The following is a 10,695-nucleotide window of genomic DNA, read 5'->3' as shown; positions in this document are numbered from 1 at the left end:
AACAATGGAGTGGATAAAGTATTCCTTTAGCAGAGGATGGTTTGGATCCATCGACCTCTGGGTTATGGGCCCAGCATGCTTCCGCTGCCCCACTCTGCTCTTGTTTAATGATATAATTTCATACGAACATAGTCTTTGGTTTTATAAGGTTTTATCAGCAGCTTAATCGACAGGACTTGAAGGAAGTTATTGGTAAATGTGAAGTCATGTGCTCCAGTCTGAAGGTGCACATCTTAACTCTTACCTCGTTTGAAAACCAGACGGTAGAAAAAGAAAATGTCCTCCTGTACACCTCATTGGATATCCCATGTGCTTCAAAGCTCGGGTGGCTGTTGCAGTTTTGAACAACAAGAGAGCTTCTTATAGTAGATAAGCTGCAAGTAGCCAATAAATTCAACTGATAGTCTACTGGCAGTGGTGGGATTTGAACCCACACCTCCTGAGAGACTGGAGCCTTAATCCAGCACCTTTGACCACTCGGGCACACTACCGTTGGAAACTAGATTTAACCAAACAGACAGGAGGGGTTTAGATGTAAATGACACTTTGATGACAATTGGACAATCAAATCGAAGACACACATGGAAGAACATTCGAAACTTCAAACACATACCCTGTGGGAGTATAGAGCTTTACTCAAGATCAAAAGACCACAAAACTATCAACCAAGTTAAGGGCTTCAATTGTTGGGTCTATTCTGACACATTTTCAACTTCAAAAGCCAAAGCAAGTCACTTTCAGCAGGAGATGAGTTAACGTTTAGACGGCGAGGACAAGGGTAACATAACAGATAACAATGGAGTGGATAAAGTATTCCTTTAGCAGAGGATGGTTTCGATCCATCGACCTCTGGGTTATGGGCCCAGCATGCTTCCGCTGCCCCACTCTGCTCTTGTTTAATGATATAATTTCATACGAACATAGTCTTTGGTTTTATAAGGTTTTATCAGCAGCTTAATCGACAGGACTTGAAGGAAGTTATTGGTAAATGTGAAGTCATGTGCTCCAGTCTGAAGGTGCACATCTTAACTCTTACCTCGTTTGAAAACCAGACGGTAGAAAAAGAAAATGTCCTCCTGTACACCTCATTGGATATCCCATGTGCTTCAAAGCTCGGGTGGCTGTTGCAGTTTTGAACAACAAGAGAGCTTCTTATAGTAGATAAGCTGCAAGTAGCCAATAAATTCAACTGATAGTCTACTGGCAGTGGTGGGATTTGAACCCACACCTCCTGAGAGACTGGAGCCTTAATCCAGCACCTTTGACCACTCGGGCACACTACCGTTGGAAACTAGATTTAACCAAACAGACAGGAGGGGTTTAGATGTAAATGACACTTTGATGACAATTGGACAATCAAATCGAAGACACACATGGAAGAACATTCGAAACTTCAAACACATACCCTGTGGGAGTATAGAGCTTTACTCAAGATCAAAAGACCACAAAACTATCAACCAAGTTAAGGGCTTCAATTGTTGGGTCTATTCTGACACATTTTCAACTTCAAAAGCCAAAGCAAGTCACTTTCAGCAGGAGATGAGTTAACGTTTAGACGGCGAGGACAAGGGTAACATAACAGATAACAATGGAGTGGATAAAGTATTCCTTTAGCAGAGGATGGTTTCGATCCATCGACCTCTGGGTTATGGGCCCAGCATGCTTCCGCTGCCCCACTCTGCTCTTGTTTAATGATATAATTTCATACGAACATAGTCTTTGGTTTTATAAGGTTTTATCAGCAGGTAAATCGAAAGGACTTGAAGGAAGTTATTGGTAAATGTGAAGTCATGTGCTCCAGTCTGAAGGTGCACATCTTAACTCTTATCTCGTTTAAAACCAGACGGGAGAAAAAGAAAATGTCCTCCTGTACACCTCATTGGATATCCCATGTGCTTCAAAGCTCGGGTGGCTGTTGCAGTTTTGAACAACAAGAGAGCTTCTTATAGTAGATAAGGTGCAAGTAGCCAATAGATTCAACTGATAGTCTACTGGCAGTGGTGGGATTTGAACCCACGCCTCCTGAGAGACTGGAGCCTTAATCCAGCGCCTTTGACCACTCGGCCACACTACCGTTGGAAACTAGATTTAACCAAACAGACAGGAGGGGTTTAGATGTAAATGACACTTTGATGAGAATTGGACAATCAAATCGAAGACACACATGAAAGAACATTCGAAATTTCAAACACATACCCTGTGGGAGTATAGAGCTTTACTCAAGATCAATAGACCACAAAACTATCAGCCAAGTTAAGGGCTTCAACTGTTGGGTCTATTCTGTCACGTTTTCAACTTCAAAAGCCAAAGCAAGTCACTTTCAGCAGGAGATGAGTTAACGTTTAGCAGGCGAGGACAAGGGTAACATAACAGATAAAGGAATCTTTTAGCAGAGGATGGTTTCGATCCATCGACCTCTGGGTTATGGGCCCAGCACGCTTCCGCTGCGCCACTCTGCTCTTGTTTAATGATATAATTTCATACGAACATAGTCTTTGGTTTTATAAGGTTTTATCAGCAGCTTAATCGACAGGACTTGAAGGAAGTTATTGGTAAATGTGAAGTCATATGCTCCAGTCTGAAGGTGCACATCTTAACTCTTACCTCGTTTGAAAACCAGACGGGAGAAAAAGAAAATGTCCTCATGTACACCTCATTGGATACCCCATATGCTACAAAGCTCAGCTGGCTTTTGCAGTACAGTAGAAAGTACTACAAGTAGCCAACACATGCAAATACCAGTCAATTGGCAGTGGTGGGATTTGAACCCACGCCTCCTGAGAGACTGGAGCCTAAATCCAGCGCCTTAGACCACTCGGCCACACTACCATTAAACATGACTTAACCCAAAAAATGTTGAGTCGTTTCGATGAAAAGTCCACTTTGACGACAATTGGACAATCAAATCGAAGACACACATGGAAGAACATTCAAAACTTCAAACACATATCCTATGGGAGTATAGAGCTTTACTCAAGATCAATAGACCACAAAACTATCAGCCAAGTTAAGGGCTTCAACTGTTGGGTCTATTCTGTCACGTTTTCAACTTCAAAAGCCAAAGCAAGTCACTTTCAGCAGGAGATGAGTTAACGTTTAGCAGGCGAGGACAAGGGTAACATAACAGATAAAGGAATCTTTTAGCAGAGTATGGTTTCGATCCATCGACCTCTGGGTTATGGGCCCAGCACGCTTCCGCTGCGCCACTCTGCTCTTGTTTAATGATATAATTTCATACGAACATAGTCTTTGGTTTTATAAGGTTTTATCAGCAGCTTAATCGACAGGACTTGAAGGAAGTTATTGGTAAATGTGAAGTCATGTGCTCCAGTCTGAAGGTGCACATCTTAACTCTTACCTCGTTTGAAAACCAGACGGGAGAAAAAGAAAATGTCCTCATGTACACCTCATTGGATACCCCATATGCTACAAAGCTCAGCTGGCTTTTGCAGTACAGTAGAAAGTACTACAAGTAGCCAACACATGCAAATACCAGTCAATTGGCAGTGGTGGGATTTGAACCCACGCCTCCTGAGAGACTGGAGCCTAAATCCAGCGCCTTAGACCACTCGGCCACACTACCATTAAACATGACTTAACCCAAAAAATGTTGAGTCGTTTCGATGAAAAGTCCACTTTGACGACAATTGGACAATCAAATCGAAGACACACATGGAAGAACATTCAAAACTTCAAACACATACCCTATGGGAGTATAGAGCTTTACTCAAGATCAATAGACCACAAAACTATCAGCCAAGTTAAGGGCTTCAACTGTTGGGTCTATTCTGTCACGTTTTCAACTTCAAAAGCCAAAGCAAGTCACTTTCAGCAGGAGATGAGTTAACGTTTAGCAGGCGAGGACAAGGGTAACATAACAGATAAAGGAATCTTTTAGCAGAGGATGGTTTCGATCCATCTACCTCTGGGTTATGGGCCCAGCACGCTTCCGCTGCGCCACTCTGCTCTTGTTTAATGATATAATTTCATACGAACATAGTCTTTGGTTTTATAAGGTTTTATCAGCAGCTTAATCGACAGGACTTGAAGGAAGTTATTGGTAAATGTGAAGTCATGTGCTCCAGTCTGAAGGTGCACATCTTAACTCTTACCTCGTTTGAAAACCAGACGGGAGAAAAAGAAAATGTCCTCATGTACACCTCATTGGATACCCCATATGCTACAAAGCTCAGCTGGCTTTTGCAGTACAGTAGAAAGTACTACAAGTAGCCAACACATGCAAATACCAGTCAATTGGCAGTGGTGGGATTTGAACCCACGCCTCCTGAGAGACTGGAGCCTAAATCCAGCGCCTTAGACCACTCGGCCACACTACCATTAAACATGACTTAACCCAAAAAATGTTGAGTCGTTTCGATGAAAAGTCCACTTTGACGACAATTGGACAATCAAATCGAAGACACACATGGAAGAACATTCAAAACTTCAAACACATACCCTATGGGAGTATAGAGCTTTACTCAAGATCAATAGACCACAAAACTATCAGCCAAGTTAAGGGCTTCAACTGTTGGGTCTATTCTGTCACGTTTTCAACTTCAAAAGCCAAAGCAAGTCACTTTCAGCAGGAGATGAGTTAACGTTTAGCAGGCGAGGACAAGGGTAACATAACAGATAAAGGAATCTTTTAGCAGAGGATGGTTTCGATCCATCGACCTCTGGGTTATGGGCCCAGCACGCTTCCGCTGCGCCACTCTGCTCTTGTTTAATGATATAATTTCATACGAACATAGTCTTTGGTTTTATAAGGTTTTATCAGCAGCTTAATCGACAGGACTTGAAGGAAGTTATTGGTAAATGTGAAGTCATGTGCTCCAGTCTGAAGGTGCACATCTTAACTCTTACCTCGTTTGAAAACCAGACGGTAGAAAAAGAAAATGTCCTCCTGTACACCTCATTGGATATCCCATGTGCTTCAAAGCTCGGGTGGCTGTTGCAGTTTTGAACAACAAGAGAGCTTCTAATAGTAGATAAGCTGCAAGTAGCCAATAAATTCAACTGATAGTCTACTGGCAGTGGTGGGATTTGAACCCACACCTCCTGAGAGACTGGAGCCTTAATCCAGCACCTTTGACCACTCGGGCACACTACCGTTGGAAACTAGATTTAACCAAACAGACAGGAGGGGTTTAGATGTAAATGACACTTTGATGACAATTGGACAATCAAATCGAAGACACACATGGAAGAACATTCGAAACTTCAAACACATACCCTGTGGGAGTATAGAGCTTTACTCAAGATCAAAAGACCACAAAACTATCAACCAAGTTAAGGGCTTCAATTGTTGGGTCTATTCTGACACATTTTCAACTTCAAAAGCCAAAGCAAGTCACTTTCAGCAGGAGATGAGTTAACGTTTAGACGGCGAGGACAAGGGTAACATAACAGATAACAATGGAGTGGATAAAGTATTCCTTTAGCAGAGGATGGTTTCGATCCATCGACCTCTGGGTTATGGGCCCAGCATGCTTCCGCTGCCCCACTCTGCTCTTGTTTAATGATATAATTTCATACGAACATAGTCTTTGGTTTTATAAGGTTTTATCAGCAGGTAAATCGAAAGGACTTGAAGGAAGTTATTGGTAAATGTGAAGTCATGTGCTCCAGTCTGAAGGTGCACATCTTAACTCTTATCTCGTTTAAAACCAGACGGGAGAAAAAGAAAATGTCCTCCTGTACACCTCATATGCTACAAAGATCAGCTGGCTTTTGCAGTACAGTAGAAAGTACTACAAGTAGCCAACACATGCAAATACCAGTCAATTGGCAGTGGTGGGATTTGAACCCACGCCTCCTGAGAGACTGTAGCCTAAATCCAGCGCCTTAGACAACTCGGCCACACTACCATTAATCATGACTTGACCCAAAAAATGTTGAGTCGTTTCGATGAAAAGTCCACTTTGACGACAATTGGACAATCAAATCGAAGACACACATGAAAGAACATTCGAAATTTCAAACACATACCCTGTGGGAGTATAGAGCTTTACTCGAGATCAAAAGACCACAAAACTAACAGCCAAGTTAGGGGCTTCAACTGTTGGTTCTATTCTGTCACGTTTTCAACTTCAAAGCCAAAGCAAGTCACTTTCAGCAGGAGATGAGTTGATGTTTAGAAGGCGAGGACAAGGGTAACATAACAGATAAAGGAATCTTTTAGCAGAGGATGGTTTCGATCCATCGACCTCTGGGTTATGGGCCCAGCATGCTTCCGCTGCCCCACTCTGCTCTTGTTTAATGATATAATTTCATACGAACATAGTCTTTGGTTTTATAAGGTTTTATCAGCAGCTTAATCGACAGGACTTGAAGGAAGTTATTGGTAAATGTGAAGTCATGTGCTCCAGTCTGAAGGTGCACATCTTAACTCTTACCTCGTTTGAAAACCAGACGGGAGAAAAAGAAAATGTCCTCATGTACACCTCATTGGATACCCCATATGCTACAAAGCTCAGCTGGCTTTTGCAGTACAGTAGAAAGTACTACAAGTAGCCAACACATGCAAATACCAGTCAATTGGCAGTGGTGGGATTTGAACCCACGCCTCCTGAGAGACTGGAGCCTAAATCCAGCGCCTTAGACCACTCGGCCACACTACCATTAAACATGACTTAACCCAAAAAATGTTGAGTCGTTTCGATGAAAAGTCCACTTTGACGACAATTGGACAATCAAATCGAAGACACACATGGAAGAACATTCAAAACTTCAAACACATACCCTATGGGAGTATAGAGCTTTACTCAAGATCAATAGACCACAAAACTATCAGCCAAGTTAAGGGCTTCAACTGTTGGGTCTATTCTGTCACGTTTTCAACTTCAAAAGCCAAAGCAAGTCACTTTCAGCAGGAGATGAGTTAACGTTTAGCAGGCGAGGACAAGGGTAACATAACAGATAAAGGAATCTTTTAGCAGAGTATGGTTTCGATCCATCGACCTCTGGGTTATGGGCCCAGCACGCTTCCGCTGTGCCACTCTGCTCTTGTTTAATGATATAATTTCATACGAACATAGTCTTTGGTTTTATAAGGTTTTATCAGCAGCTTAATCGACAGGACTTGAAGGAAGTTATTGGTAAATGTGAAGTCATGTGCTCCAGTCTGAAGGTGCACATCTTAACTCTTACCTCGTTTGAAAACCAGACGGGAGAAAAAGAAAATGTCCTCATGTACACCTCATTGGATACCCCATATGCTACAAAGCTCAGCTGCCTTTTGCAGTACAGTAGAAAGTACTACAAGTAGCCAACACATGCAAATACCAGTCAATTGGCAGTGGTGGGATTTGAACCCACGCCTCCTGAGAGACTGGAGCCTAAATCCAGCGCCTTAGACCACTCGGCCACACTACCATTAAACATGACTTAACCCAAAAAATGTTGAGTCGTTTCGATGAAAAGTCCACTTTGACGACAATTGGACAATCAAATCGAAGACACACATGGAAGAACATTCGAAACTTCAAACACATACCCTGTGGGAGTATAGAGCTTTACTCAAGATCAAAAGACTACAAAACTATCAACCAAGTTAAGGGCTTCAATTGTTGGGTCTATTCTGACACATTTTCAACTTCAAAAGCCAAAGCAAGTCACTTTCAGCAGGAGATGAGTTAACGTTTAGACGGCGAGGACAAGGGTAACATAACAGATAACAATGGAGTGGATAAAGTATTCCTTTAGCAGAGGATGGTTTCGATCCATCGACCTCTGGGTTATGGGCCCAGCATGCTTCCGCTGCCCCACTCTGCTCTTGTTTAATGATATAATTTCATACGAACATAGTCTTTGGTTTTATAAGGTTTTATCAGCAGGTAAATCGAAAGGACTTGAAGGAAGTTATTGGTAAATGTGAAGTCATGTGCTCCAGTCTGAAGGTGCACATCTTAACTCTTATCTCGTTTAAAACCAGACGGGAGAAAAAGAAAATGTCCTCCTGTAGACCTCATATGCTACAAAGATCAGCTGGCTTTTGCAGTACAGTAGAAAGTACTACAAGTAGCCAACACATGCAAATACCAGTCAATTGGCAGTGGTGGGATTTGAACCCACGCCTCCTGAGAGACTGTAGCCTAAATCCAGCGCCTTAGACCACTCGGCCACACTACCATTAAACATGACTTAACCCAAAAAATGTTGAGTCGTTTCGATGAAAAGTCCACTTTGACGACAATTGGACAATCAAATCGAAGACACACATGAAAGAACATTCGAAATTTCAAACACATACCCTGTGGGAGTATAGAGCTTTACTCGAGATCAAAAGACCACAAAACTAACAGCCAAGTTAGGGGCTTCAACTGTTGGTTCTATTCTGTCACGTTTTCAACTTCAAAGCCAAAGCAAGTCACTTTCAGCAGGAGATGAGTTGATGTTTAGAAGGCGAGGACAAGGGTAACATAACAGATAAAGGAATCTTTTAGCAGAGGATGGTTTCGATCCATCGACCTCTGGGTTATGGGCCCAGCACGCTTCCGCTGCGCCACTCTGCTCTTGTTTAATGATATAATTTCATACGAACATAGTCTTTGGTTTTATAAGGTTTTATCAGCAGCTTAATCGACAGGACTTGAAGGAAGTTATTGGTAAATGTGAAGTCATGTGCTCCAGTCTGAAGGTGCACATCTTAACTCTTATCTCGTTTAAAACCAGACGGGAGAAAAAGAAAATGTCCTCCTGTACACCTCATATGCTACAAAGATCAGCTGGCTTTTGCAGTACAGTAGAAAGTACTACAAGTAGCCAACACATGCAAATACCAGTCAATTGGCAGTGGTGGGATTTGAACCCACGCCTCCTGAGAGACTGTAGCCTAAATCCAGCGCCTTAGACAACTCGGCCACACTACCATTAATCATGACTTAACCCAAAAAATGTTGAGTCGTTTCGATGAAAAGTCCACTTTGACGACAATTGGACAATCAAATCGAAGACACACATGAAAGAACATTCGAAATTTCAAACACATACCCTGTGGGAGTATAGAGCTTTACTCGAGATCAAAAGACCACAAAACTAACAGCCAAGTTAGGGGCTTCAACTGTTGGTTCTATTCTGTCACGTTTTCAACTTCAAAGCCAAAGCAAGTCACTTTCAGCAGGAGATGAGTTGATGTTTAGAAGGCGAGGACAAGGGTAACATAACAGATAAAGGAATCTTTTAGCAGAGGATGGTTTCGATCCATCGACCTCTGGGTTATGGGCCCAGCACGCTTCCGCTGCGCCACTCTGCTCTTGTTTAATGATATAATTTCATACGAACATAGTCTTTGGTTTTATAAGGTTTTATCAGCAGCTTAATCGACAGGACTTGAAGGAAGTTATTGGTAAATGTGAAGTCATGTGCTCCAGTCTGAAGGTGCACATCTTAACTCTTACCTCGTTTGAAAACCAGACGGGAGAAAAAGAAAATGTCCTCATTGGATACCCCATATGCTACAAAGCGCAGCTGGCTTTTACAGTACAGTAGAAAGTACTACAAGTAGCCAACACATGCAAATACCAGTCAATTGGCAGTGGTGGGATTTGAACCCACGCCTCCTGAGAGACTGGAGCCTAAATCCAGCGCCTTAGACCACTCGGCCACACTACCATTAAACATGACTTAACCCAAAAAATGTTGAGAGGGGTTTAGATGTAAATGACACTTTGATGACAATTGGACAATCAAATCGACGACACACATGGAAGAACATTCGAAACTTCAAACACATACCCTGTGGGAGTATAGAGCTTTACTCAAGATCAAAAGACCACAAAACTATCAACCAAGTTAAGGGCTTCAATTGTTGGGTCTATTCTGACACATTTTCAACTTCAAAAGCCAAAGCAAGTCACTTTCAGCAGGAGATGAGTTAACGTTTAGACGGCGAGGACAAGGGTAACATAACAGATAACAATGGAGTGGATAAAGTATTCCTTTAGCAGAGGATGGTTTCGATCCATCGACCTCTGGGTTATGGGCCCAGCATGCTTCCGCTGCCCCACTCTGCTCTTGTTTAATGATATAATTTCATACGAACATAGTCTTTGGTTTTATAAGGTTTTATCAGCAGCTTAATCGACAGGACTTGAAGGAAGTTATTGGTAAATGTGAAGTCATGTGCTCCAGTCTGAAGGTGCACATCTTAACTCTTACCTCGTTTGAAAACCAGACGGGAGAAAAAGAAAATGTCCTCATGTACACCTCATTGGATACCCCATATGCTACAAAGCTCAGCTGGCTTTTGCAGTACAGTAGAAAGTACTACAAGTAGCCAACACATGCAAATACCAGTCAATTGGCAGTGGTGGGATTTGAACCCACGCCTCCTGAGAGACTGGAGCCTAAATCCAGCGCCTTAGACCACTCGGCCACACTACCATTAAACATGACTTAACCCAAAAAATGTTGAGTCGTTTCGATGAAAAGTCCACTTTGACGACAATTGGACAATCAAATCGAAGACACACATGGAAGAACATTCAAAACTTCAAACACATACCCTATGGGAGTATAGAGCTTTACTCAAGATCAATAGACCACAAAACTATCAGCCAAGTTAAGGGCTTCAACTGTTGGGTCTATTCTGTCACGTTTTCAACTTCAAAAGCCAAAGCAAGTCACTTTCAGCAGGAGATGAGTTAACGTTTAGCAGGCGAGGACAAGGGTAACATAACAGATAAAGGAATC

General features: G+C 42.3%; 12 non-coding genes across 12 annotated transcripts; all 12 read right to left on the bottom strand.

Annotated features, from left to right (window-relative positions):
* Nucleotides 1-409: 409 nt before the first annotated feature.
* On the bottom strand, nt 410-491 carry trnal-aag (transfer RNA leucine (anticodon AAG)). Its single transcript has one exon. It is a non-coding gene; the product is annotated as a tRNA-Leu (tRNA).
* A 710-nt stretch (nt 492-1,201) lies between these two features.
* On the bottom strand, nt 1,202-1,283 carry trnal-aag (transfer RNA leucine (anticodon AAG)). Its single transcript has one exon. It is a non-coding gene; the product is annotated as a tRNA-Leu (tRNA).
* A 709-nt stretch (nt 1,284-1,992) lies between these two features.
* Nucleotides 1,993-2,074, bottom strand: trnal-aag (transfer RNA leucine (anticodon AAG)). Its single transcript has one exon. It is a non-coding gene; the product is annotated as a tRNA-Leu (tRNA).
* Nucleotides 2,075-2,747: 673 nt separating this feature from the next.
* trnal-uag (transfer RNA leucine (anticodon UAG)) lies at nt 2,748-2,829 on the bottom strand. Its single transcript has one exon. It is a non-coding gene; the product is annotated as a tRNA-Leu (tRNA).
* Nucleotides 2,830-3,501: 672 nt separating this feature from the next.
* trnal-uag (transfer RNA leucine (anticodon UAG)) lies at nt 3,502-3,583 on the bottom strand. The gene has a single exon. It is a non-coding gene; the product is annotated as a tRNA-Leu (tRNA).
* Nucleotides 3,584-4,255: 672 nt separating this feature from the next.
* On the bottom strand, nt 4,256-4,337 carry trnal-uag (transfer RNA leucine (anticodon UAG)). Its single transcript has one exon. It is a non-coding gene; the product is annotated as a tRNA-Leu (tRNA).
* A 694-nt stretch (nt 4,338-5,031) lies between these two features.
* On the bottom strand, nt 5,032-5,113 carry trnal-aag (transfer RNA leucine (anticodon AAG)). Its single transcript has one exon. It is a non-coding gene; the product is annotated as a tRNA-Leu (tRNA).
* A 1,428-nt stretch (nt 5,114-6,541) lies between these two features.
* Nucleotides 6,542-6,623, bottom strand: trnal-uag (transfer RNA leucine (anticodon UAG)). The gene has a single exon. It is a non-coding gene; the product is annotated as a tRNA-Leu (tRNA).
* A 672-nt stretch (nt 6,624-7,295) lies between these two features.
* On the bottom strand, nt 7,296-7,377 carry trnal-uag (transfer RNA leucine (anticodon UAG)). The gene has a single exon. It is a non-coding gene; the product is annotated as a tRNA-Leu (tRNA).
* A 674-nt stretch (nt 7,378-8,051) lies between these two features.
* Nucleotides 8,052-8,133, bottom strand: trnal-uag (transfer RNA leucine (anticodon UAG)). Its single transcript has one exon. It is a non-coding gene; the product is annotated as a tRNA-Leu (tRNA).
* A 1,400-nt stretch (nt 8,134-9,533) lies between these two features.
* On the bottom strand, nt 9,534-9,615 carry trnal-uag (transfer RNA leucine (anticodon UAG)). The gene has a single exon. It is a non-coding gene; the product is annotated as a tRNA-Leu (tRNA).
* Nucleotides 9,616-10,304: 689 nt separating this feature from the next.
* On the bottom strand, nt 10,305-10,386 carry trnal-uag (transfer RNA leucine (anticodon UAG)). The gene has a single exon. It is a non-coding gene; the product is annotated as a tRNA-Leu (tRNA).
* Between the last annotated feature and the right edge of the window lie 309 nt (nt 10,387-10,695).

Source organism: Platichthys flesus, chromosome 8 (assembly GCF_949316205.1).
Source record: "Platichthys flesus chromosome 8, fPlaFle2.1, whole genome shotgun sequence".
NCBI classification, from domain to species: domain Eukaryota; kingdom Metazoa; phylum Chordata; class Actinopteri; order Pleuronectiformes; family Pleuronectidae; genus Platichthys; species Platichthys flesus.
Note: the sequence above shows the minus strand (reverse complement) of the source record. Positions and strands in the feature narration are given on the sequence as shown.